Raw genomic sequence first — 16600 nt, 5'->3', positions numbered from 1 at the left:
ATCCTCTGGGATAGATGTGACGAACTTGTGGCAGCAGGGGTAATCCCACTCCCTCCATAATAATACAGGGTTAGTCAAAATGCATAGGCCAATAAGCCATTCAATTGAATGGCTTATTGGCCTATGCATTTTGACTAACCCTGTATTGTAGAACCATCTAATCTGTGTGGAAAAGCCACATTTCCACTTTCCCTGGAAAAAGTAAAACTCTATAGAAACAATGAATTTTCACCCTGCATTTTTGGGACAGAGTTAAGCTAGTCTCATGCTCCTGTGGTATGGCTGTTTCCACAGTTAAGTAAGATTTTAAACGGAAGAAAACAGGCAGAGACAAAGAATTACCACATAAGCCTTTAAAAAATTAAGAAAATATATATCATGCAGAAGCTATGTGGTGGTGTGGTTTGCTACCAAGGATTATTAGCCACTTCTATGTCAGGACCTTTGGTGTCTTGGTGAATAATGCTGTTCTCTAATAGTCACTGCTATAAAAGCTTAATACTACCTCATCATGGATTCTGTGTGTAAGTGCCCACAAATAAAAGCACAGTCTAAATAAAACACAGCATGTGCTCTTAGTGTTATAAAAATAATAATAAAAAGCCTCCAAAGTCCAATGTTTAGCATAAATAGCAACATTTACATCAATAGATGTACCTACTAGCAGTGATTTCAACATCCTATATACTTTTGTAGTTGTGGTTTGTCTCCATGTAATGACTTATGAAGTGTAAGATGAAGTGTCAAGATTTGTTCAGAGAGGGCTTGTCTTATTTTCCCTCTGAAATAGAGAGAGTGTGACTAGACTAAGGTCATTCAATGGATTTCAATTGATTAGTAGGGATTCAAACTCAGCTCTCCAGAATCGTAGTCCAATGCTCACAACACTACATCACACTTACCCTTGTTTATATATTAGATCTAGATCCCAAAGTTGTATATCTTATCAATTGACTCTTTGTCCACCAAGCCAGAAATAAGAGTCAGAGCTATAGAGTGTTTGGCTGCATTAGGGGCCTCCTTTTCACAACCTGTGAAAAACTATGGCCACTTGTGGAACTGGGTTTTTTTCTTCATAATCCTTGTGCCCCATTAAGAATCTAGCCAGAGAATCCTATGCACATGGGAGCCTACACTAACAAAAGACAATAATAAACTGCCTTATGGTATGTCAGCTCATTTATTATATAGCCTTAATACTGTTGACCTTGACTTTCATGGAAGTCCAAGGTTTCATGAAGGATGGTCTTGGATTCCAGTTTTGGACTTCATTTTGGACTTTCTCCATACAAAGCTCTCAACTGAGCTACAGTTCCTCCACAGGAATAACACAAACACACTGTAATTCGTTCACAAGTATACAACACAAGAGCTTAGAAATACTATACTGAATTATGCCATTAGTCCAAACAGCTTAATTTTGTTAACACTGAAAGGCAGACGCCCTTTAAGGTTTGAAGTAAATGGTGTTTTTGTGGACAATTATGGAAAATAAAGTCATTTGTATACAAACATGTTCTCTACTACTGAGTTAAAGCAACTTCTTGACAAAGTATGCTGTTACTGTGACTTCACTGGGACAGCTATCTTTCTTTAGCCTTGATCATGTTCAGTTTGCCAGATTGTAAGAACTAGTTAACTTTTTTTAAAAAGGTGATGGAGTTCACCTAGTGGTCTTGAATTTCTTGAAATTTGCTAATAAGCTCCCCCATGCTTTCAATTTGTGCAAAAGAAAAAAAATGTACAGAAAAAAATAATGCGTTCTTGGAAATGGCTTCTGTTATGAGAAAAAAAAACAGCACTCATACAACTAGAATAGCAGGTGACTGAGAACTACAATCCAAAAAGTATTTTTTCCAAGTTCTCCTTTTTCTCAAAAGGGCCAACTTCAAATGAACAAACTTCTAAATAATAGTATAGTTAGAGCAACTCCTACTGTATAAATCTGTATCTCCCACATGGATGTTTTGCAGTTTAGTAAAAACATAACTCTTCATATGGGCATTTCTAGGTGGTCTGTATTGATTTTATTGAACTAAATAACTTCTTCTATGTTTTATTATTTTTATTGCATTGCCTTGTTTTGGTGATGAAAGGTGAAATTGAAGGTTAAGATGGGAGGCAGTCTATAAATACTTTTCATAAATAATACTACTTCTACATATGGAAGAAACGAGGCCAGCTCTTTAGATGATTATATGTATTAAGGCACCTTTCTTGAGATGTGGTAAGCCACCCCTACTGAATTCAGGGCTCCTGCTTGCTTTGCTGAATGAGGCCTTGAACCTATGCCCCATAATTCTGCCCTATTAGAATTGCCACTTCTGGATGCAAAAACAGAGGGAAAAGTTATCTAGGGGAGTTTAATATAGGCTTCATGAAAATGACACAACTATGTAACCACATTATTTTCATGTCACATATAGAATATTCAACTGCTCTGTCTGTATCAGTGCCAGAAAAATGAGATAGGTTTAGATCAAATTTTTCAGGAGGCTTCATTCAAAATCTCAGCAAACCTAAACAATATTTACTGGATCTTATGCAGAGAAATCCTTCCCAAATACAGGCTGCTTTTAGTCAGTGATCCTATGTACATTGATTCTGGAGTAAGCCAAATTATAAACAGTGGATCTTCTTCCTCTGTTTGTGTGTGTAATATTGTACAATTAGTTGTTGAAAATTGAAGGATTATTTATTTGTGATTTGTTTCCTGCACAAGAATAAGAAGATAGTCAACTGAAAGGCTGCTACAAGAATCTTAGCCCTTTAAGAACTCTTTGTCTGTGCAGAAATACTTGTGGATTCTCTGTGTGAAAAAAAGATGTCTTCTGCATAGAAAAAATGCATAAGCATTTCTGTACAGAAAAAATGTAATCAGCACAGAAAAATCTTCCACAAGGGAAAAATGTGTTTCTGTCAGTAGACCTAATATATGAACATGTTTATTTTAAAACAGAAAAGCAATGCTTTAGGATCACTCCTTGGCTTTTCAAAGAAATTAATATGAGGAAATGATGGTTCAGATTTATTAATATGTTTGACACAAAAAGCACACAAAAGACTTTATTGAAGAAGGCAGGCAAACCGGCATTAAACCTTTTTGCATGATGCCATGAAAATCCTTCAACTAATCTTCACTTCACTTCACTTTATTTCTTAATTAGTTGCTCTCCACCAAGGTGCTCCGAGCGACTCACAATTAAAAATAGCATTTACACAATATAAAAACATTCAACATTAAAACATTCAACAGTGACTATTTGGAAAATTAGATCTGATCACTTTACTTAATCTGCCTTCTCCTCATGATTAAACCATCCCTTGCTATTGACAGGAAAACTGGTCAACAGCTCTTGAAAGTTCCTGTCACCTACTTTGTGTGATGGGTCTGTTCTGAACTGTGTGTTTTCTGTTTATTTAATATTTAACAGTCATATTTGCTTTCTTTTCCATTTCTTTGCTGAAACTGTAAAATTGCTCTAAAAATATAAAGAAACAGAAGTTTTGGAAGGCACCATTACAGAGATAAGCAGAAGTACAATTGAGGGACCAATTGCATGAATGAGATGCGATATTGAAAATGCTTGCCCTGGTAAGTATATGCTCTCTGTGACAGTGCAAGTTCTGTGGAATAGCAGCTTTGTGTAATAAAGTTCAAAGATAAAAATGAAATATTTAACTACTTGGAAATTGAGAGATATAAATCTAAATCTACTGGAAATATAGCAGGAGATGTGCTTGAGTTGGTTTTCACATTGAGATCTCCACCCCAAAACCTGAACTGTTGGAGTAATTCTGCATATAGCACCCATTCTCATGTGTAATTCCTCATCCATCTAGATACATGGGGAAAGAATCCCACTAATGTATGTAGTTGAATTGATGAGATAGTTTTTAGTGAATTCCATGGTTACAATTTTATAAGCACTTCAATCTCTGTGTTCATTGTAGGCATCCTTCAAGTTGGACAGAACAAGCAAATCATCGCCTTGTTCTCAACAGGAGAGATACTGCCTTTCATTATTATGATTATTATTCCCCAGAGCAGCTCATGTTCATGGGGTATTAAGAATGGTTTCTAGATCAAAAAATGTGTTTATTAAATGAATACTTTTAAAGGAGTGAATTTAGCTGAAGAAGGACTCTATACCTCCTTGGGGTAGCAAAAATGCTCAGGTTTGTGAGTTTCATATGCTAAAAGTGTTCACAACAATCTGTCAAGCACTGAAAAGCAACGGACAGCAAAATGCAGTGCTTCATTCAACATGCCATACACAAAAAATGCACTGCTGGCATACTGAAGCCATATTTGCCAGCAGGCCAAGAGTGAAATCATCTGTAGAAAAATAATGATGTACCAAGGTTTGCATCTTGAAAAAATCTACCAAAGGAAAATTGGGTATTTGGGGAAGGTTTATTGTTCATGCTCTCCTCCCCCACATTTCCCTTCATCCTCCCCATACCACACAGTTCATACCTATGAAGGGCAAATTCAATAATTCTCAAAAAGAGTTATCAGGAAGGAAAATATTGGACAGTAATCTTTTCTTGCTCTTGTAGCACTTATTCAAACTTACCGACTATATAGGACTGTTGCAAGGGAAAATGGCACGCAAATCTTTTATGCATTTTCAAATCCTTTTTAAAAAAGCATATGGATGATTAGCTGTCAGCATGCACAGGAAATGGCTCCATGGTGACTGTAATACTTTGAATGAAAGAAGTAGTTCTCTGTAACACAAATATATCTGCACTTCTTTGTGCAGTTTTGTGCAACATTTGATATGCAGTAAGACTATGTATACCTATTAGCATACAGATAATATAGAACCAAACACAACAATCTTAATTCCATGGACTTTAAACTCTCCAACATCTATTTTCTATTTGAGAAAGAGCTTGCACATGTAAAAGTAAGAGCATGCTATTGACAGGTGACCCGACTTAATTGACACAGCATATGTGCATATATGTGCAGGGATGCTATGCATCCCCCTTTTCCTGGATGTACCCTATTTATCAGAGCTGAGTCATCTTATCAGTCAGTGTTTTGAAGTAGCTAGTGGTCAAATGTGTCCTTTTTTGTCAATATATGGAAATCTTATGGGTTTATTCAAAAGGTATTTGAAAGATAGAGTCAGGAGGAGACGGGACTTTCAGATACAATCCCACCCCTCCCCTATATATGCTTTCAAATTGGTACAAATGTAGAATTTAGACATTCCTTATATCTGTAGTCAATCTGTTATGGCACAGTAGTTATTGCTTTGATTTTGTTTTCAATATAGTCCATAAGACCAAGTTCCTCAAAGCTTGTCTTATAAGGATATCGCTCTGTCTCTGCTTCAGTTTTTTCCTGTTCACTGCAAATCTCCACTCACTGAAAGTAACATTATATTGGATTGCATTTTATTATATTGTATTGGCAGTGTCACGTAATAGAGGTAAGGTAGATGAGAACCAGATATGGCTACCTTTCCTGTAACATGTAATTTGGACCCCTGACCTGCAGTTTAATATGGTCAATGTTTAGGATGAATTAAACTAAAAGTTATGCAAGAGAATAGAGCATAGATACTTCGTTAGAAATTGAACTGGGATGCTGGTGAAATTGAAAAGCAAAAGCAAAATAAATGACCCAGATTTTTTGAACCTTTGCCAAGTCTACAAACTGGTCCATGAATGCATATGTGAGTCCTCAGAATGAGCGAGGTACAGTCAATTAAACATGCCATTGTAATGTCACAGCCTGCTAAACTGTGTTGTGTGCTTAAAAAGGATGGAAGAATGGATGTGACACAAGATATATACCCAGTCATCCAGACACACAGATGCTTTTTATTGGCTTTTTTTTCAAACACACAAAGCATAACACTGCATGGAAGCATGCAGAACAGATGCACACTGAGGTCGATCAAAGCCCAACTACTCAATGCACAGCTTTAAAGTATCATGACACCACACTCTGGGGTGATATATGAGAGATCATACTAGGTTGGCCCCGCTGAACAGCTCTGTGAATGATGTATGCTTGGGGGACAGAGTCAACTGGGCTGTGCATGGGTAGGGGGGAGAGAATCTTAGCAACAATTCAGCCTGAAATTCAAACTCACATGTCTGACTGGTTTCCTGGAAACCACAAGAGTGGCAAGTTGAATGGCACAGTGAAGCACTCTGCTAATTGTACTGGTCCACCTGGCAGGTGGGAGAAAACATCCCCCCGCAAAAAAATGACATTTACCATTAATCAGAACAAGGATATGTTTACCCCTTAGTGTTGCAGTAATATATTCTGCATTAATTCGTGACAGCTCTCCATATTTTTAAAATCTGGATATAATGTTACTAATGACTTGCTTGTTGGTGCAAAGTTATAAATATACACAATCTGCCAAGAGTCTGTCTGTCTATATATCCTATCTATTTATCATCTATATATCTATTTAGCATCTATCAGTCTACTGTGTATCTGATGTGGTTGTTGAAATAAAAGATTTATGTGGCCACAAAGGAACTAGATAACATCGTGCAACATCCACCTGACTACAATTTAATTTTCTGAAATAATAATATAAAAATATCACTTGTTGAGCCTGAAAGAAATAACTTGTCCAAGAACATCCAATAGCTTTTCATGCCTGAATAAGGATTTAAAGCCCATCTGCCAGAATCCTAGCACATCAGGCTACTACATCATACTGGTGGCTACTTCCTACTAGAATATTTTTAGATAGGGACAAGGTAAAGGAATGTGTTAGTCAGAAGTTGGTATAAAAAGGTCTTAGACTTCACAAGTTAGAAGGGTCTGTGTCAGTGTGACCTAAACATGTAAGTTATTGAAGTTGCATGAGAATGTCAAATTTGTACTAGAAAGTGGGATCTATGAATTAGAATACATATTCAAAGCACAAATGTTTGCTTTACACTGAGGCTAACAAATCGCTTCATTGCACAGAGGTGGAAACCAGCATCACATCATGTGTTGCCCATTGTTGGCCCACCATCTCACCATGGTGAAGCAGTCAGATACTATTGACAGGCAAATCTCACAATAGCCCTTGATTGCACCATAGTCTTGGGACTCATCTAATTTGTGTGGTGGCATCCTCTGCTCTCCTCTCACTGTAAAAATGTGAAGTGCCATAATCATCATCATCAACCCTCAAAGGGCACTACCTTGACGTGGTGGTGGTCCTTGCACCCTCCAATGAGTCAGAGAGCTGAGCTGGAGGGCCACCCAAGCTGGACAGGCCTCTGATGAGGAACCAGCCTAAATGTGCCTAAAACCCAAAACCTTGGTGAAGACAACAAAAATAAACTTTATACCAAATCGATCATTGTCCCAGTCAAAGAGGACCACATCTTGTGCTGGAGTATATGGGCACTTGGCAGAAAATGTGCTGCAGGACTCAGGATTTTCAGCTGAGCTACCAATGCTGGAGACTGCAGAGCTACTGGACACATCTAAAAAAAACATCAGAAATGGATATGTCTACAGAAAATAGAAAGTATGGCTTGCTACTACAGTTCTAACCCTTCAAAAAAAAAAAGGATACCTCAAATGAATGCACCAAATTTGGAAAGAAATCCACCCAAACACAGAAATTACTGAGCAAAGCCTTGGTGATTAAAGAAGATATATTGACCGGAACAAAGATTTTAGTGCACTAAAGGTAGCAGAAATCCAGTGAAAAGCACAAGACAATGGTGTTGAAGACATGCCTAGCAACATTTAGGGAAACTCAACAGAATTGGCAACAACTAGTCAAGCTAATACAAGGACTGTACATGGATTTCAAGGACTAGGGCAGAAGACAAAGAGAAGGATGTGGTAAAAATAATCACAGATGAAACAACAGAATCAACGGAGCCAACACAAAGTTCCCAATTCACAAAAAAACAAGAAGAACTGAAGCAGAAGATTCTTGAGCACGTGAACTATACAAATGAACATACAAGACTGCCACCACTGAAAAGTGTTCCAAGGAAGGATCTGCTCAGTTCATTGAAGGATGTGAACAAGGCCATTGCTGGAATCCAGACATATCACTGCATGAAACAAACCAGCTTATGTACAGCACTGCAGTAGTGATTACTAAAGAGCTAGGAGTGAAGACTCATCATCCAGAAAGAAGCCCAAAATTGGTACTCCAAAATGGAAACTAAGGCTGGAAAGAAAAATCAGCAAACTACAGTCAGATGCAAGAAAACAGAAAAGCACTAAGGGGAAAAAACTGAAATATGATGAAATCAAGGCAGACCAAGTTAAGAGATACAACCTGAACAAGAGTAAACTCAATGAAGCACTGGAAGTAGTCAAACAACAGCTAGTAGCAGTTTCAAAGAAGCCTGCAAAATTCAAAAGAAGCAAGAGTTGCTCAATTCAAGTGGCATAAACTTTTCTACTTCAACCAGCAATTATTCTATCAGAGGTAAGTGGAGATGTGAAAAGAAACACAGAAGTGTCAAACAGAGAACAACTGATCGAGTTCTAGAGAAACATCTGGGACAACCCAAAACACTACAACCAAAATGCCAGTTGGGCCAAAGATGTGGAGGTTGAACTAACCAGTGACAACATGAACAACTTGGCAACAACAACTAAAATGGTTGTAAAATAAACAGAAAAGGCAAAGAACTGGACTTCCACAGGCAGTTATGAACTGTATGGATTTTGACTCATGAAACTAACCAACTTGCATGAAAGAATCACAAATGGTTGAATCAAGTACTGCAAACAGACCAAATTGAAGAATGGATGACAACAGGCAAAACATTTCTGATAATGAAAGACCAAGAAAAAGGAACTATTCCTAGCAATTACAAGCCAATCACTTGCCTACCAACAATCTTCAAGCTCCATAAAGGTGTATTAGCTGATGCAACACAAGACCACCTGGAAGTGAAGACCTTGCTGCTCCTGAACAAAAAGTAAATGAAAGAAACAGCAGGGGAACAAAAGACCATCTGCTTATAGATAAAATGATCCTTCAGAATTGCAAAAGAAGGAAAACTAACTTGCATGCAGCATGGGTTGATTACAAGAAAGCATTCAACTCATTGCCACACAGCTGGATACTACATTATCTGGAGATGATTGGAGTCAGTGAAAACATCAAGAAATTGGTCAAGAATGCAATGCACATTGGGAGAAATAATAGGGGAAGTCAACTTTCAAAGTGGAATATTTCAAGGAGACTCCCTATCCCCTACTCTTCATTATTGTAATGGTCCCACTCTTGGTCATCCTGAAGAAAACTGTTCAAGAAAACCAAACAGCAAGAAATTCACTGATTTTTTTTTACCATCTATAGACCTAAATCTCTATGGAAAATCAAAAGCATAAATTGAATCACTACTGAATGCAATGCGAATCTTCAGAACAAACGTTGCAATGGATTTTGGACTCAACAAATGTGCATCTTTGGAGCTTAATAAAGCAAAACTAGGAGCATGCAAAGGCATAAATATGCCAAATGGCATAGAAATAAAGTGCTTACCAGTGAATTAAGGATATAAATACTTGGGAATACTGCAAGCAGAGAATATTAAGCATATAGAAGTCAAAGGTGCAATTAGGAAGGAATATCGTAGAGGGATCAGAAAAATCTTGAAATCAAATCTCAGTTGAGGAATTTTCGATACAATGACACATGATAACAGGTGACTTTTCCCCCGAGTTTCAGAAATATTCATATATCTACTAATTTTGGGATTTTAAAAAAAGTTTTGACAATTCTGCTCAGCATCAGAAAGCCCCAGTTAGGATAGGGGAGAGATTTGTCCCTCCTAGCAGCAGTCAGAGTTCCAATAAACTGTTGAATCTGCAAAGAGAAGGACTAACTGATACTTCAATACTAGTAAATAAATCTGTGCTGGGAAGAAATCCCCAGTTATAGGTCTATTGGTTAAAGACATTCAATGAGATAGCTACTCTGGCTTTTTAAAAAGAATGTTTTTCTGGGAAAATGTAGGGTTTTTGTGTGGGTGCCTCCCCCATGTTTCTTAACATCTGTTCATATATACAAAACTTATGACTTACATATCACTTAATGATTTAAAATGATTTGCACATCCCTAGTAGCCACCATCTTATGGCACAGAAATACTTCCATGCTATAAGGTCAAGAGTTCAGCCTGTGGGCAAATGTGTCCTTTCATGCCACAAAATAAGACCTCATCCAAAACTGGTTGCCAATGGATGAACAGCAAAACCCCACCCCATCCCACAACCCCACCCCAAATAATCTGAAATTTGGTGAAGCAGAAGTGAGAAGAAACCCCTTCTGGTACACCAAATTGAAACTGGGTTGCCTCCTGGCCAGCAAGAGCAATGGAGGGAATAGCTCCACTTCTCCAGGGTGTCCCACTCCTGCTTCACATTCTAGCTATTTTTAAAATAAATTACACTGGTGTCTGTTGTTTCTGTCTTCTCTCAAAGTTCCTATAGAGTGTCAAATACCATTAAAATGTTGGACCCAGAAAAAAATAGCTTTGTTTTTGGGAAAGAGTATCAAATATCCCACTTATTGCACAGAGATTTACTCCCCCCTACCCATCCTCCAAAAAACCTCACAATAGAACTAATTTTAAGTGAACTGTGAGCAGCTCTCCTGATCTTTCCACACTCTCAACCCCAGCTAGTGCTCATTAAAATCAAAATAAAACTACAGGCATTCTAGTATAGGCCAAGAATACTTAATTCACCTGGCTATTTTATATATTTAATTTTACGTTGCAGGATAAATTAGGGAGACAAGTCATGTTCTTCCAACAAAAATGGCCAAGGGGAGAAATGCAGTGAATTAGTCCATAAAATGCTTACAGTTATGCTGGCTTATTAGACTAAAAAAATCATCAGAACAGTACATTTATTAAAACTAACCAACCAAATAACAAATATTTGTGTAACTTTTCAGCCAAGATGTTAATTTCAAAGAAAAATAAGAAAATGTGAAACAGATAATTTGGGGTATGTTACAAATCCCAGTGTGGGCCATACTGTAATTTCAGAACTCAAAGAGAAATATTTTTTCCACCATGATTAATGAATGGCATGTATTTGTGTGGGTTCAGTCACATATGTGCTCCCATATCCTGGAAGAAAAATAGAGAAAAGTTACATGATTGAAAAGGCCACATGTTTATAAAATAGAAATTGGATTGCTATATATTAACCAATAGAAACCAACATTAAGGAATTCTACAGTTTCATAAAATCCTAAAGTTAGAGGGGACTCACAAGGACCATCTAGTTCAACTGCCTTCTTTCACACAGAAGGGCACCATTGAAACTCTCTTGACAGATGGCCATCCAGCCTCTAAACTAATTAATATGCTTCTCCTACTGAGTTGGAAAAAACCCGGAAGGGCCATTTCAGGATTTCTTCCCAGCCTAGCCCTGATTTACTTAATAGAAGTATCAGTCAGTCCTCCTCCTTGAAGATTCAACTATTTATTGGAACTCTGGCAGGCTGCTCTCCTGATTGAGACTTTCTGATGCTGAGCAGAATTCTGAGAAATGTAGTTTAGGGCAGGGCCTTTTGCATTCTCTGCCATAAGACTCCTCGCCTTCCAAAATTACATTTTCCAGAGTTCTCTGCTTTCTTTCCCAGCAAACTTTGCTTTCTCCCTGTTTTCACTCTCCTAGTGATAAGAGGCCATTAATTTAAAGAGGAAAGACAGCCTTTTTGACTTTGCTTTGCTTCCTTGCACTGAAAATAAAATTGACTTTGGGAGGCTTCCAAGATTTACAAAATGCAAAGAAAAAAAGTATTGGGTAAGTTTCGATTCTTAAGTTTTGGGTGCAGGCCATGCCCACATGTCAGATATCATCTTGTAAGTATGAATTTAATTAATTTTATACGACTTACAAAGACTAACGAAAAATGCACACCTCTAATGTTCATCTGTGAATCATAGAATCATAGAATCAAAGAGTTGGAAGAGACCTCATGGGCCATCCAGTCCAATCCCCTGCCAAGAAGCAGGAATATTGCATTCAAATCACCCCTGACAAATGGCCATCCAGCCTCTGCTTAAAAGCTTCCAAAGAAGGAGCCTCCACCACACTCCGGGGCAGAGAGTTCCACTGCTGAACGGCTCTCACAGTCAGGAAATTCTTCCTCATGTTCAGATGGAATCTCCTCTCTTGTAGTTTGAAGCCATTGCTCCGCGTCCTAGTCTCCAAGGAAGCAGAAAACAAGCTTGCTCCCTCCTCCCTGTGGCTTCCTCTCACATATTTATACATGGCTATCATATCTCCTCTCAGCCTTCTCTTCTTCAGGCTAAACATGCCCAGTTCCCTAAACTGCTCCTCATAGGGCTTGTTCTCCAGACCCTTGATCATTTTAGTCGCCCTCCTCTGGACACTTTCCAGCTTGTCAATATCTCTCTTGAATTGTGGTGCCCAGAATTGGACACAATATTCCAGATGTGGTCTAACCAAAGCAGAATAGAGGGGTAGCATTACTTCCTTAGATCTAGACACTATGCTCCTGTTGATGCAGGCCAAAATCCCATTGGCTTTTTTTGCTGCCACATCACATTGTTGGTTCATGTTTAACTTGTTGTCCACGAGGACTCCAAGATCTTTTTCACACGTACTGTTCTCGAGCCAGGCGTCACCCATTCTGTATCTTTGCATTTCATTTTTTCTGCCAAAGTGGAGTATCTTGCATTTGTCACTGTTGAACTTCATTTTGTTAGTTTTGGCCCATCTCTCTAATCTGTCAAGATCGTTTTGAATTCTGCTCCTGTCCTCTGGAGTATTGGCTATCCCTCCCAATTTGGTGTCATCTGCAAACTTGATGATCATGCCTTCTAGCCCTTCATCTAAGTCATTAATAAAGATGTTGAACAGGACCGGGCCCAGGACGGAACCCTGCGGCACTCCACTTGTCACTTCTTTCCAAGATGAAGAGGAAGCATTAGTGAGCACTCTCTGTGTTCGTCCACTTAACCAATTACAGATCCACCTCACCGTAGTTTTGCCTAGCCCACATTGGACTAGTTTCCTTGCCAGAAGGTCATGGGGGACCTTGTCGAAGGCCTTACTGAAATCCAGGTACGCTACATCCATGGCATTCCCCGCATCTACCCAGCTTGTAGCTCTATCGAAGAACGAGATCAGATTAGTCTGGCATGACTTGTTTTTGATAAATCCATGTTGACTATTAGCGATGACTGCATTTGTTTCTAAGTGTTTGCAGACCACTTTCTTAACAATCTTTTCCAGAATCTTGCCCGGTATTGACGTGAGGCTGACCGGACGGTAGTTGTTTGGGTCATCCTTTTTTCCCTTCTTGAAGATTGGGACCACATTGGCCCTCCTCCAATCTGCTGGAACTTCTCCCGTTCTCCAAGAACTCTCAAAGATGGTTGCCAATGGTTCCGAAATGACTTCCGCTAGTTCCTTCAATACTCTGGGGTGTAGTTGATCTGGCCCTGGGGACTTGAACTCGTTAAGAGCGGCCAGGTATTCCTGGACGACTTCTTTCCCAATTTGGGGTTGGATGTCCTCCAATCCCTCATCCACTCCATCTTGCTGAGGTTGAAGACTCTCTTTTTGTGAGAAGACCGAGGCAAAGAAGACATTAAGTAGTTCTGCCTTTTCCCTATCCCCTGTCAGCATTGCCCCATCTTCTCCTTGAAGAGGTCCTATCGCCTCCTTGTTTTTCCTTTTTCTACTGACATAAGAATAGAAGCCCTTTTATTGTTTTTAATGTCCCTGGCAAGTCTGAGCTCGTTTTTTGCTTTAGCCTTGTGGACCTTTTCCCTATAGGTGTTGGCTATTTGTTTGAATTCTTCTTTGGTGATTTCTCCCTTTTTCCACTTCTTGGAAAAATATGCATACCATTGTTGTTGATCAATTTAGAGTGGCTGTGGATAGAGAGATTCAAGCCATTGTGGGTTGCCTGGTGAGAAAAGAAGCCAGTATTCCAGAATAAATCTCACCAAGTTGAAGAGAAAGCCACCAAGGTTTTTATTTCATTCCAGCTGGAACGGATGAAGATTGCAGTAGCCTGCCAAAAAATGACATACCCATTGGGCAGAGAGATACAATATTTATAGCCTTTTGATTCAAAAGTTCCCATACCCATCCCCCGTGAGCTGGCTTTGTTATGATTGGCTGTAACGTCAGCAATCCAGCAGGAGACTCAATGGCGGCCTGAGCCCTGCTTCGACCACTCAGCCAATGAGGTGAAAGGGAGGCGGGCAACAAGGAAATATAGAATCATAGAATCATAGAATCAAAGAGTTGGAAGAGACCTCATGGGCCATCCAGTCCAACCCCCTGCCAAGAAGCAGGAATATTGCATTCAAATTACCCCTGAAAGATGGCCATCCAGCCTCTGTTTAAAAACTTTCAAAGAAGGAGCCTCTACCACACTCCGGGGCAGAGAGTTCCACTGCTGAACGGCTCTCACAGTCAGGAAGTTCTTTCTCATGTTCAGATGGAATCTCCTCTCTTGTAGTTTGAAGCCATTGTTCCGCGTCCTAGTCTCCAGGGAAGCAGAAAACAATGAAGAAATGTTTAGATTAAGGTGACCAATGTTTGCCAAACTACCCAACAATAGCTTAAGCCCTCAAGTTGGATCTGAGTTATTGTGTTAGTCTTTTGAATCATTATCTCTGTCTAGCCCCCAAGGGGCTAGGTCCTTTGTTTCATAGTCCTGTGGTATGTGGTTAATGGATGAAGCTGAAGTTGGTTTTGGTTGGTCAGGATATGACACAATGGAGAAGCTGTGGTGAAACTCCTGGTTCCTTGCAGATAGGAAGATACTCTTTGTGTTGAGTGATTTAAATATCCATGGGTCTTATCATCCCAGATGGCCTGGCTTTGCCCTCTGCGATCTGGTCTGATAAGAGTTATTTATTTTATTTTCCATGCAAGTGGGCTTGGTGAAATCCTTTGTTAGGGGATTATCAGCTCAGGAAGTGTTGAGGGGCTTCTAGAGTCATGAGAGTTGTTGTTTTATCAAAACAGTGGCTTTCCTTTCATATTTCATATAGATACATACATATAAGGGATGGGAATGGGGTAAGGGAACATACAATGAATTCATAAGGAGAGGAAAAATCATGCAGAGTCAGGGGTCCTATATCAGCCCTTCCCAAAGTCCAGTGAAGTTCATATAAGTTTGGAAAAGTTGATAAAAAGAGTTCATAAAAGTTCACAGTTCAGAGGGATTTGACAAAGAGTCCATGGAAGTTCCTAAAGGTCCTAAAAGTCCTCAAAAGTTGATAAAAGTTCCCAAAAGTTTATAGAAGTTGGAAAAAGTTCATAAGAGTCCTTGGAAAGTTTATGAAAGTTCACAAGAGCTCCCAAATGTTCATGGGGAGCACAGTGCCAGTGGGAGCACTGAGGGGCTGGAGTCCATTCATAAAACAGGAGTCTCATTCATAAAAAGAAATCCAATTAATAAATAATAGCCAAATGGGTCAGATACTAGTTTGGGTTACAGGGGCATTGCCATGTGGGTTCATGGGGCCATGGAAGAAGCCTTAGGTTCCCACATGGAGGAGAGATAGGGGATTGTGGGATCATTCCAGCCTGGAGTCCTTGGCAAAACTAGGAATTCCCTGATTTGGAACTATATTTTACAGAGTCCGGGGGCGAGGGGGGGGGTCACCTCCAATCACACCATGTGCACCATCACCAAAAATATAAACCTTTATATACGATTAGAAGTTTGAAGGACTTCCACACAAGAAAAAGAAAACCATTAGTACCATAATAGCATTTTAAAAGTTAATGTTCTTTGCCTTTTGCACTAATTACATTTGTACATGCTCACAGTGTCTCAAACACAATGAATCAACTCTTTTTTAAAAAATGATTGCTTTGCAGACTTCCGGTGGTGTGCTCTGCTTGCTATTCATGTGACCATAGTTAAACATATATTGAAAAGCTTCATACTTCTGATCTTAAAAGCTGTATTCTGCATTCCTGCACATACTTTTTTATATAAAGAAAAAGAGACCTGAAAATCTAGTGCTTTCCCTTTAAGATCCAAATCCTTCTTGCTCTCCTGGCAGGTTTCCACTGGCAACTCTAGAATCCTGCACAAGGCTCTCAACACCTGATTAAATATTAATCCAGAGGTGGGGGGCTCCCTCTTTTATGATCCTTTCCCTTGAAACCCCTATTAGTAAATCACAGTCCAGCATGAGAGGAAATGTGGCCATTCCATTACCCTCGGTTCACGAAGGGGCATTAATTCTTAATAAACTGGCCTGATTATAATAATACTTGAAGGATGCAAAATAATGGATAGACAGGTTTACGTCCATGTCTAAGATTAAACACATGTGTGGCCCAGGGAGAGGGAGTTGGGGGCAGGAGGCTGAGAGGGAGATGGATGAGGAACCGTGGCTGGAATTCTCAATGAAAGTGGGTGTTGTGCTGCTAAGTTCTCTATAGGTCCCTTGTGAGCTGTTCATTTCCCTATTTTCAGGGCTGCAAATTTCAAGGCTTTTTTCTCTCCATAAACCGTTTGAGATGCACTGTTATTTGACTCGCCAACCACAAAAGGATGACAGATATCATTTGAGACTGAAGGAAGAGGACATTTTGAGAAAATAAAAAAAATAG

The sequence above is a fragment of the Anolis sagrei genome, chromosome 4, assembly GCF_037176765.1.
Source record: "Anolis sagrei isolate rAnoSag1 chromosome 4, rAnoSag1.mat, whole genome shotgun sequence".
Classification (NCBI taxonomy): domain Eukaryota; kingdom Metazoa; phylum Chordata; class Lepidosauria; order Squamata; family Dactyloidae; genus Anolis; species Anolis sagrei.
Note: the sequence above shows the minus strand (reverse complement) of the source record.